This window comes from Malania oleifera, chromosome 5 (genome assembly GCF_029873635.1).
Source record: "Malania oleifera isolate guangnan ecotype guangnan chromosome 5, ASM2987363v1, whole genome shotgun sequence".
Lineage (NCBI taxonomy): Eukaryota > Viridiplantae > Streptophyta > Magnoliopsida > Santalales > Ximeniaceae > Malania > Malania oleifera.
The window spans coordinates 53,413,231-53,423,529 of NC_080421.1; positions in this window are offsets into that span (position 1 = coordinate 53,413,231).

Consider the following 10,299-nt stretch of genomic DNA (forward strand, 5'->3'; position numbering starts at 1 on the left):
CTGAAGTAGGGACAACAGATAGTGTAGTAGTACGCGGCGAGATTTATTAAACTATCTCGCTTCACCCTATACATTATTCCGGATGAAATGAAAAAGGTACGATAGTTTGAAAGAGGTATGAGGAGAGAAATATATAAGAAGGTGTTGATACTAAAGTTGCAGGATCTTACTGAGCTGGTAGATATGGATACTATAGCAGAAATTGGAAAGCGTTTGGAGGCTGAGAAGCAGAGACAAAGGAAGAGATCCACGCCATCTGGTTCCCAGCAGGGGTCTAGTCGTGGTTCGTGGAAAAGAGGTGTCTACTACAGAGACTGGTGGCAAGAGGTAAGGAATCATGGTTTTCAAGGTATGCAACCACTTCCAGCTTACCTGACTTGTGGGAAGAGGCTCCCGGAGGAGTGTCATGCCGAGCGAGGTGTTTGCTTCTGGTATGGGGAGCCGGGGCATGTGGTGAGAGAGTGTCAAGCTTATAATTGTGCTACTCCCGTTCCTAGACTTGCTTGAGGAGGCTATCAGGCGCCACGTGGAGGCCAGCAGAGGAATATGGCTCGAGCTAGGATTTTTACTTTAATGTTATTGCATTATTTGAATTAGGGGCCACACACTCATTTGTGTTTATAGGGTGTATTAAAGTATGTGGGGCGAAAACACAGTTATTAGACATTGAATTGATAGTGTCTACACCGACCGAGTCAGTAGTGCGGTATGGTAGTATGCTTTGTGGCTGTCCAGTGGATATTTAGAGGAGAATTTTATTTGCTGATTTGATAGTGCTGGACATGCATGGGTTTGATGTCATATTCGGCATGGATTGACTAGTAGCTAACTTTGCCAATATAGATTGTCATTCGAGAGAAGTGATATTCAGACCCTAAGGAAGACCATAATTCAGATTTATAGGATCACGAGTATAATCTCTACCTTAGATGGTTTCAGCTGTTCAGGCGAGGAGGCTGCTCCTGAGTTGTTGTTAGGGATTTATGGCCTTTGTGAAGGAAAGATCGGGGAATGAATTGAAGCTCTCTAGTACGCCAGTAGTGAAAGAATTTATAAATGTTTTTCCAGATGAATTACCAGGTTTGCCACCTGATCATGAGGTAGATTTTCCTATTGATCTACTTTCGGGTACAACACCGATCTTTGAAGTACCTTAGCGAATGGCGCCAGCAGAGTTGGCAGAATTAAAGAACCAGTTGTAGGATTTTCTTGATAAGGGTTTTATACGACTTAGTGTATCTCCATGGGGAGCTCCAGTATTATTTGTGAAGAAGAAAGACGGGTCCATAAGGATGTGTATAGATTATAGGGAAATTAACAAAGTGACAATTAAAAACAAGTATCCTCTACCCCGTATAGATGATCTATTTGAAAAGCTCCAGGATAGAGGGTGTATTCTAAGATTGATCTCAGATCAGGCTACCATCAAGTAAAGGTAAGGGCAGAAAATGTATCCAATATGGCCTTCAGGACTAGGTATGGGCATTATGAGTTTCTTGTTATACCATTTGGTCATACGAATGATCCTGCAAATATTTATGGATTTGATGAATAAGATCTTCCATCCATATTTAGACCAGTTTTTTGTTGTTTTTATTGATGATGTACTGGTCTATTCGAGGAGCTATAAGGAGAATGAGATACATTTGAGGCAAGTTTTACACATGCTCAGGGAAAAGAAGTTGTATGCCAAGTTTAGTAAATGTGAGTTCTAACTTGAGAAAGTTGTGTTTTTGGGGCACGTTATCTCAAGGGACATAATTTCTATGGATCCTAGTAAAATTGATGCAGTAGTGAATTGGGCTAGACCGAGAAACGTTCAGAAGATCAGGAGTTTCTTAGGGTTAGCTAGTTATTACCGTCGATTTGTTGAGGAATTCTCAGTATTATCAGGGCCTCTAACACGACTTACTAGGAAGAACATCATATTTGAATGGGACAATAGCTGTGAGCAGAACTTTCAGGAATTGAAGCAAAGGTTAGTCACAGCACCAGTATTGGTCATCCCGTCTAGGGGTGAAGGTTATGTTATCTATAGTGATGCGTCCTTGAAGGGACATGACTGTTTATTAATGTAGTATGGTAGGGTAGTAGCATATGCTTCTAGGCAGCTGAAAGAGTATGAGAAGAACTACCCTACCCATGATCTTGAATTGGCTGCAATAGTACATGCATTGAAAATTGGGAGGCATTACCTGTATGGTGAGTGATGTGAAATTTTCTCCGACCATAAAAGTTTAAAGTACTTCTTCACTTAGAAGGAATTGAATATGAGATAGAAAAGGTGGTTGGAGCCAATTAAAGATTTTGATTGCACTATTAGTTACCATCTAAGAAAAGCAAACGTGATAGCTAATACACTGAGGAAGAAGTCTGTGGGATCGTGTTGGCAGCTATGGAGATTCAATATTCGATTATAATGGATCTGGAAAAACTTAGCATAGAATTAGTCAAGAGTGACCCTTAAGCATGTATTGCTAGTTTAGTAGTGCAACCTACTTTATAGGAAATGATTAAAGCTGCTCAGAAAGACGATCTAAAATTAGCAGAGGTGATGGTCAGACTACAGACTTGTTAGGGAGAGGAATTCTGCTTTTTAGATGATGGAGCCCTGTGGTTCCGTTCCAGATTGTGTGTTCCTGCTGATGCTAATATCAAGAAGACCATCCTAAAGGAGGCTCACAAATCTTTATACACGGTTCATCCCAGCAATACAAAAATGTATAGAGATCTACGAAAGTTTTATTGGTGGAGTAGTATGAAGAAAGAGATCACTGAATATGTAGCGTAGTGTTTGACGTGCCAGCAAATGAAAGCTAAGCACCAGAGGTCGGCAGGTCAGTTGCAGCCACTATTTATCCCAGAGTGGAAGTGGGATCATATATCCATGATTTTTTTCTCAAGGCTGGCATCAGTATTGCATGACCAGAATGCAATTTAGGTGATTGTAGACCGTTTGACTAAGAACGCCCATTTCCTACCTATTAAGATCAGTTATTCCCTTAACCATTTGGCGGAGATTTATATTCAGGAGATAGTCCATTCTCACAGAGTGCCAGTATCTATAGTGTCAGATCAAGACTCGCGTTTCACGTCACATTTTTGGAAAAGCTTACAGGAAGCTTTAGGTTCTCAGTTATCTTTTAGCACGACATTCCATCCCCAGTCAAATGGGCAGACTGAGAGGATGATACAAATATTATAAGATATGCTTCGAGTATGTGTGCTAGACCTTGGGGGTAGTTGGACTCAGTTCATGCCGCTAGAAGAGTTTACATATGATAACAATTATCAAGCCAGCATTGGTATGACACCGTTTGAGGCACTGTACGATAGGAGATGTTGTTCTCCTTTATATTGGGATGAGATGGGTGAGCAACGAGTTGTGGGACCAGAGTTAGTGCAGCAAGCATACGATAAGGTTCGGCTCATCAAAGAGAGAATCAATGCAACTCAGAGCCGACATAAGAGTTATGCTGATAATCCCCATAGGAAATTGGAATTTGATATTGGTGACCATGCATTTTTGAAAATAGCTTTGTTAAAAGGGGTTATGAGATTTGGAAGTAAACTTAGCCTTAGGTTCATCGGTCCGTTTGAGATTCTAGAGAAAGTGGGGCCGGTTGCCTACAGGTTAGCTTTACCACCTGTATTGTCGAGGAAGCACGACGTATTTCATGTTTCCATGTTGAGGAAATACATCCCAGACCCTTCTCATGTAATCAGTTATGGTGAACTAGAGCTTAGTGATTCACTAGTTTATGAGGAGGTACCAGTACAGATTCTGGATAGAAGAGAACAGGAATTGTGTAATAAGAAGATTCCTCTCGTAAAGGTTTTGTGGAGAAATCATGCAGTACAAGAAGCTTCTTGGGAGCTTAAGGAATAGATAAGACGGAAATACCCGCAATTATTCCAAGAAGTTAAATTATAACCGGTAAAGTATAGATAGTTATGCAATGTTTCTTTTGCAGGTATTTGTAGTAACTTAGTTCGTAAGTAATATTTTAGTTTTGGGGGAATTTTACTTTATATATGTAATCTCCAAGAACTTTGAATGTAACCACGGTATTCCTCCGCCATAAGTGAGGGTAAGTAATAAAATAAGTAGACTATTTACCTTTAAGGAATGATGAATCATATGAATAATAAATTTCAAGGACAAAATTTTATAATGAGGCGAGAATGTAGAGATCCTAACAATTATCGTAATTTAATAATAGGAGGAGGAGAAGGAAAAATAATTAAAGAAGGTAATTATGCAGGGTCTCGTCGATGAACTTAGGGGATTCGTTGACAAGAACACAGAAGGGGCTCGTCAACGGGGACCTGTCTTGTCGATGAGAAGATACCGAGAGGATGTATCGCAATTCTAAACTTCATCGACGAGGAGTGAGCATTCATCGACGAATTTCCTTCTTGACCTTGTCGATGAAGTGACGTGACTCGTTGACGAAGGCCAGTGTATAAATAGGCCTAAACATCATTTTTTGGTCAAAACTCATGCACAATTCCTCTCTTTCTCTTCTATTCGACCCATCTACCTTCTCTCTAAGTTTTCGGGCCAAATTTTTTCTAGTTCGACGATCCGAGGCCACCACGACACTCATGGGAGAGTTCTCTTCAAATTTACTAGAGTGGATCGTCGGTGGGGCTGCCTTGGAATTCATCCCAAATTCAAGATAAGACTTTTTATTCAATATTTGACTTTACCATAGTTATAAAATATGTAGTACACGGAGAAATACTGAAGTTTAGTTCTGAGAGATGATGTTTTCAGGGTGTTGAACAAGGAACCCTACGGGTGTAAGACAAGAATTTTATAGGGGCTTTTCAGAAGTCAGGTAAGGGAATAAACTAAAGCAGTAATTTTTCATAAAAATTATTATTAAAGTACCAGCATATTTATGTTCAAAAAGCATGTACTATATCTGAATATTTTTTAGAAAATGCATATTTGGGAAAATACTACTATTGCACTAGAATGTATGTTTTTAATATAAAATGCCAGAAAATATGATTTCTGAGTATAATGTATAGTTTTATTTAACATTGTGTAGCATGAATATTATTTTACCCAAATTGTATCATGTCATAGTAATTTTACAGATAAAAGTATATTACAGTGATTTTCAAGAGTTATGGAATAATGTAGCACATTATGATTTTAGAATACATGATAAATAATATATTTATTCAAATTAATTTGTATGAAATATTCAGTGCAAGGCCGTGATTGATAGCCGGTGTAAGGTCGTGTATTATGTATGATTTCGGTACAAGGTCATATTTTTGAATGATTTCGACGCAAGGCCGCAGATATGAAAGTAATCGGTGCAAAGCCGCATTTATTTATGTTATTACAGAAAATGCTATCAATCTATTTACGTTAAACAGTATATTATCATGTATTATATGTTATCAGAACCGGATGATAGTTCAGTTCTGTTTTAGGAGCACTGTACCATAGCTATACAGTTCAGATTATGACAATTCAGACTTGTGCTAACCACCCCTACAAGTAAAGGGGGTGGGAGATGGATATTCGATGTGGCTTTCAGTGTAGAGTTGTAGACGTACACCTGACAATCTAGACCAAGGTGTGGCGGGCCCATCATACTTACAGACATTTTTGACTCGGCAGTGGTTTACCAGCCATTATCGGGTCTCGTCTTCGGGCTGCATAACCCATCATGGGGGGTAAATTTTAGTATTATTAGATATATCAGACAATTCATGAACAATATGATTTATGAGAATTTTGAAATTATATGTTTACTCAACTATGTTGTGACCAATGTTTTCTAGTATGTGAAATGTATTGTATGTCTACTATAACATTAAATATTCATGTTGCCAGACAGCTGTATTTAGTTTATTTTTCCTTATTGAGAGGTGTCTCACCCCAGCTTAAATAATTTTCAGGAAACCCAGAAGGACCAGCGGATCGAGGCCGCCATTGAGTTAGTTGTGCTACCCCACTAGGAGGGTAAGTTTAGAACTAGGATCAAGAGATTTTTTTTTGTTGTGGGATCCTAGATATATTTTTGAATGTTTTGGAGATTGTATACAAACAAAGTATTATTGTGGATTGTAGTTAACTCTGGTATTATGCAATATATGGTTTGGTGAGTATAATTTGTTTTACTGCTGCTTAGGTTTTCACTATGTATGACAGGTGTGTCCCCGTTACCCACAGATTTATGTTGACTATATTGTGTGTGATTTATTATGTAGTAACTTAAGCAGATCGTTACATGCAGTGGAATTTAAACTACAAATGAAATTTAACCAAGCATGCACACTAAAGCAGTAAAGGAGACGGCACCAGAAATGTTATCGAGGTTCGACAAATTGCCTATGTCCCCACCTGGCTAACAAGCACAAGATTACCACTATAAGCTCACTTAACGGGTGGAGCGGAACCTAAACAACCAGGTCAATTAGCATAGGGCTAACCTCAACCTTTACAACCAGATGAATTAACACGAAGCTGACCTTAACGATCCTTACTGGGCTGGATTACCGCCGCCTCAGGCCACGCCTGGAATACAATAGTATTTTTCATAATATAACTGGTACAGTGATTATGATTCTCAGTAAAGCAGATGTGTACCAAATATAATCAATCACATGCACATCAATGGTATAGGTAAATGTAAGTTCAGTGATGTGTATTTTTGTGCAAGCAACACTCAATAAGATGTGATCACTATAATGTTCAAGAGTGTTCTAAACAAGCTAAGTTATATCTTTGAAACAAGTTATATAAAATTTCAATAACAAATCAGGGTTTCAAATATGCTAATCAGATAATCAAACTATCTCAAAAGATTTCTGTTGGCCTAACAAGGTCTTTTAATTAGTTTTGATGATAACAAACAAAGGACAATTTAACTTGGAAAGGTTGAGTTTTTGTGTTTCAGAAAATATGGATCAAGTATGGATCAAGTGAAGCTCAAGTATGGATCAAGTGTGGGTCATCAAGGAAGATAAACTAACAAATGATCCAAAGAGAAACTAAGGCATTTGCAGATAAAGCTAGTGTTAACTCTATGAGTCCAATCTGGTTTTGATAATGACAAATCACTTGGTATTTAATCTGTGCATTGAGTTTGTGAACATGAACTATATTAAGCACGTACAGAAGGATAACGAGTCATGGAAGTCACAAAGTAAAGCTAACAAATCTTGGCAAGATCCATGGAACTCAAAGAGTACGAAAATCAAGATGTAAGCGGCAAAGTTCAAGAACATCTTGGGAATGGGCATTTAGAACTCATGTACTTACATTTTCGTATGATTTAATTTGAGGCTCATCGTAACTTAGAATGATTTTTAGGATTCATGCATTTCATGTACATCATTAGGGAATTTCCATGGACTTAGAAATGTCTTTTAAATCATGGAAATTTTGTTTTATAAAAGACCCAAGAAAAGAAGCAAAGTAGAATTTAAAACTAGAGAAGAAAAATTAAGAAAAAGGGGACTTCGGTAGCCTGAGCTTCACCTTAGTTGCCTAAAGAATTTTTTCAGGAGCCTGAAGATTAAGTTTGGTAGCCTGAAGAATTAATGGGAAACACAGCAAGTTGGTCGAGGCTCTTCGGTCGCCTGACCTTGGAACCTCAGGCACCTGAACCCACTTCAGGAGCCTGAACTTCCCTTTTTAGGCGCCTGACCCTGTATTCCAACTTGATTTTTCAAAGGCTTAAGGAACTTCGGTCGCTTGGGCTTTCGACCTCAGGCACCTGAACTTGCAAGAAACTTAAAAACTTGTTTTTTATTAAAAGAACTCGCGAGCTATTTCATTGATCCAACGGCTGAGATCAATCCTAAAGGTAAGACACTATATATACTGAATATCTAAACCCTAGAACAAGGCTAATACACACAACAAGAGAAGAACACATCGTATTGTAAGATTGTAGAGAAACTTGAGCTGATTGTCTGCACTTCATTCTACTTTCATAGTCTTTGGGCAAATCTATTCCGAAAATCAAAGGGCATTCATTCATTCAACTATACTTCAATCTAGTATTGAGGTTTGATGTTTTAAGTTATTATTCTTAAGAATTTCTCATCTCATTACGTGTTCTTGATTTTTATTAGAAAAGTTTTGATCTTCAGTGTACATATACGTATAAAAATTGATTTTTAAAAAGATCATTACTTGAGAAAGTTTGTTAGCTCAATTGATTGGTTTTTGATTCAAGAGTATAAATATACATATATATTGTTTATAAAGCTTATTATTGAAAAACCTATTTTGATTAAAAGATTGATCTTGAAAGTGCCTATACATATACATAGTATTCTAAACAAGATCATTACTTGATTTAGGTTGTGTGATTGATTGAAAGGTTTGATTCAAGTGTGTTTTTGCTAAAGGATCTATATTTTAGATATATTATCGCTTGATTAAATATCCTTGGTACTTATAACTATACATTTTATTGAGAGATATTTTCTAAAAAACAATATACTCAGTTTGTGATTGAATACTTGAAAGAAAACTTTGTGATTTTGATTGATTTGATATTCAAGACAAAGTTTTTATTAATAAGTTCACATCAAATATATTTTGTGCATTTTTGCAAAGTGAACCAAGAACCCTAGTATACTCCAAAACATTTTAAATATATCTTTACTTGGGAGTTTTGGTTAAATAGGGATTTGTGCGTTGAAGCATATCATACATAAAACGATTGTATCGTTTTCATACATTCATGAGTTTCAAGTTTTAATCATATGTTAATGTGCTAGGAAATTGAATTGTACTCACAAGATTTTGTTAGAAGCATTGTTTTGAGTGTTATTTTTCAAATTCTATTGTATACACGGTTCGGTGTGTGAACCAGTGTGTGAGGAGAGAGTTGTATCTCTTGTAAGCAGCGGAGTAGGAGGGAGCTATGCCTTTTGTAAGTAGCGGATTGTAAGGGAAGTTCCGTCCCAATTTAAGGAGCAGGGATTTAGTGAATCCTTGAGTGGTTGCTCAAGGCGAGGACGTAGGCCAAGTCGGCTGAACCTCGTAAAACTGTGTTTGTCTTCTCTCTTCCCTTTACTCTTTATTTTCAGCACTGCATTAAAATTGTGTATATTGCATGTATAGGTTGGATAGCCTTACACATAAGTAATTGAGTAACAAAAAGTCATTGGTAAATATATAAGAAGGGTTTAAGAGGTAAATATGTGTCAAAGAATTTTTTAAATACCCAATTCACTCCCCCTCTTGGAATTACACCTGATTCAACATTTGGTATCAGAGCGGGTTTACATAGACTGGATAGTTAATTTGTAAAATGATCACATGGCACACATTGGTGTAACTCCGTTCGGTGAGGGACACTCATCCACTAGACCACCCATTTTCTATTATGTAAATTACACCTATTGGAAACGTAGGATGAGCATATATCTACTAAACGTAGATTGGAAGGTTTGAAAAATAGTGACTAAGGGAAATCACATTCCCATGAAAGTAATTGATAAGATTAATGTACCTAAAACTGAAGATGAATATACTGAAGAGGATTGGAAGTCAGTTCAAATCAATGCCACTGCCATAAACTTATTTTTCTGTGCATTAGATGTCAATGAATTTAATAGGATAATGGCATGTAACTTAGCTAAAGAAATTTGGGAAAAATTAGAAGTTACATATGAAGGCACTAAGGAAGTCAAGGATAGTAGGATAGACATGCTCACTAGTGAATATGAAGCATTTAAAATGACGACGGATGAATCCGTACAATCCATGTATACTAGATTCACACACATCATTAACTCTTTAAATGCTCTTGGAAAAACTTACCCTACTTATGAGTTGATCAGAAAAATACTCAGGGGATTACCTCCAGTGTGGGAAGCGAAAGCTACGGTAATAGCAGAAGGGAGAAATCTCAAGGAGATGTCGGTGCACGAACTCATTGGATCACTCATCACTTATGAGCTGGCAATAAACGAGAGAAAAAATGAGCAAAACAAAGCTAAGAAGGTCACTACACTTAAGGCATCATCAAGCTATTCAAGTGAAGGAAGTTATTCCGAAACAAATGATGACATGACCTTGCTAAGAAGTTTGGGAAGTTCTTGAAGAAGAACAAAAAGTTCAACAGAAAATTTCGGAACTCTAAATCAGAAAGAGGAGAGCAAAGCATGAACAAAAAGAAGGAGGATCCACCAACATGCTACAACTGCCGAGAAGTTGGACATATCAAGCCTGAGTGCCCCAAGCTCATAAATGCTTCAAAAAAGAAAAAAGGCGCTGAAAGTCGGCTAGGATACACACAACACTAGCGG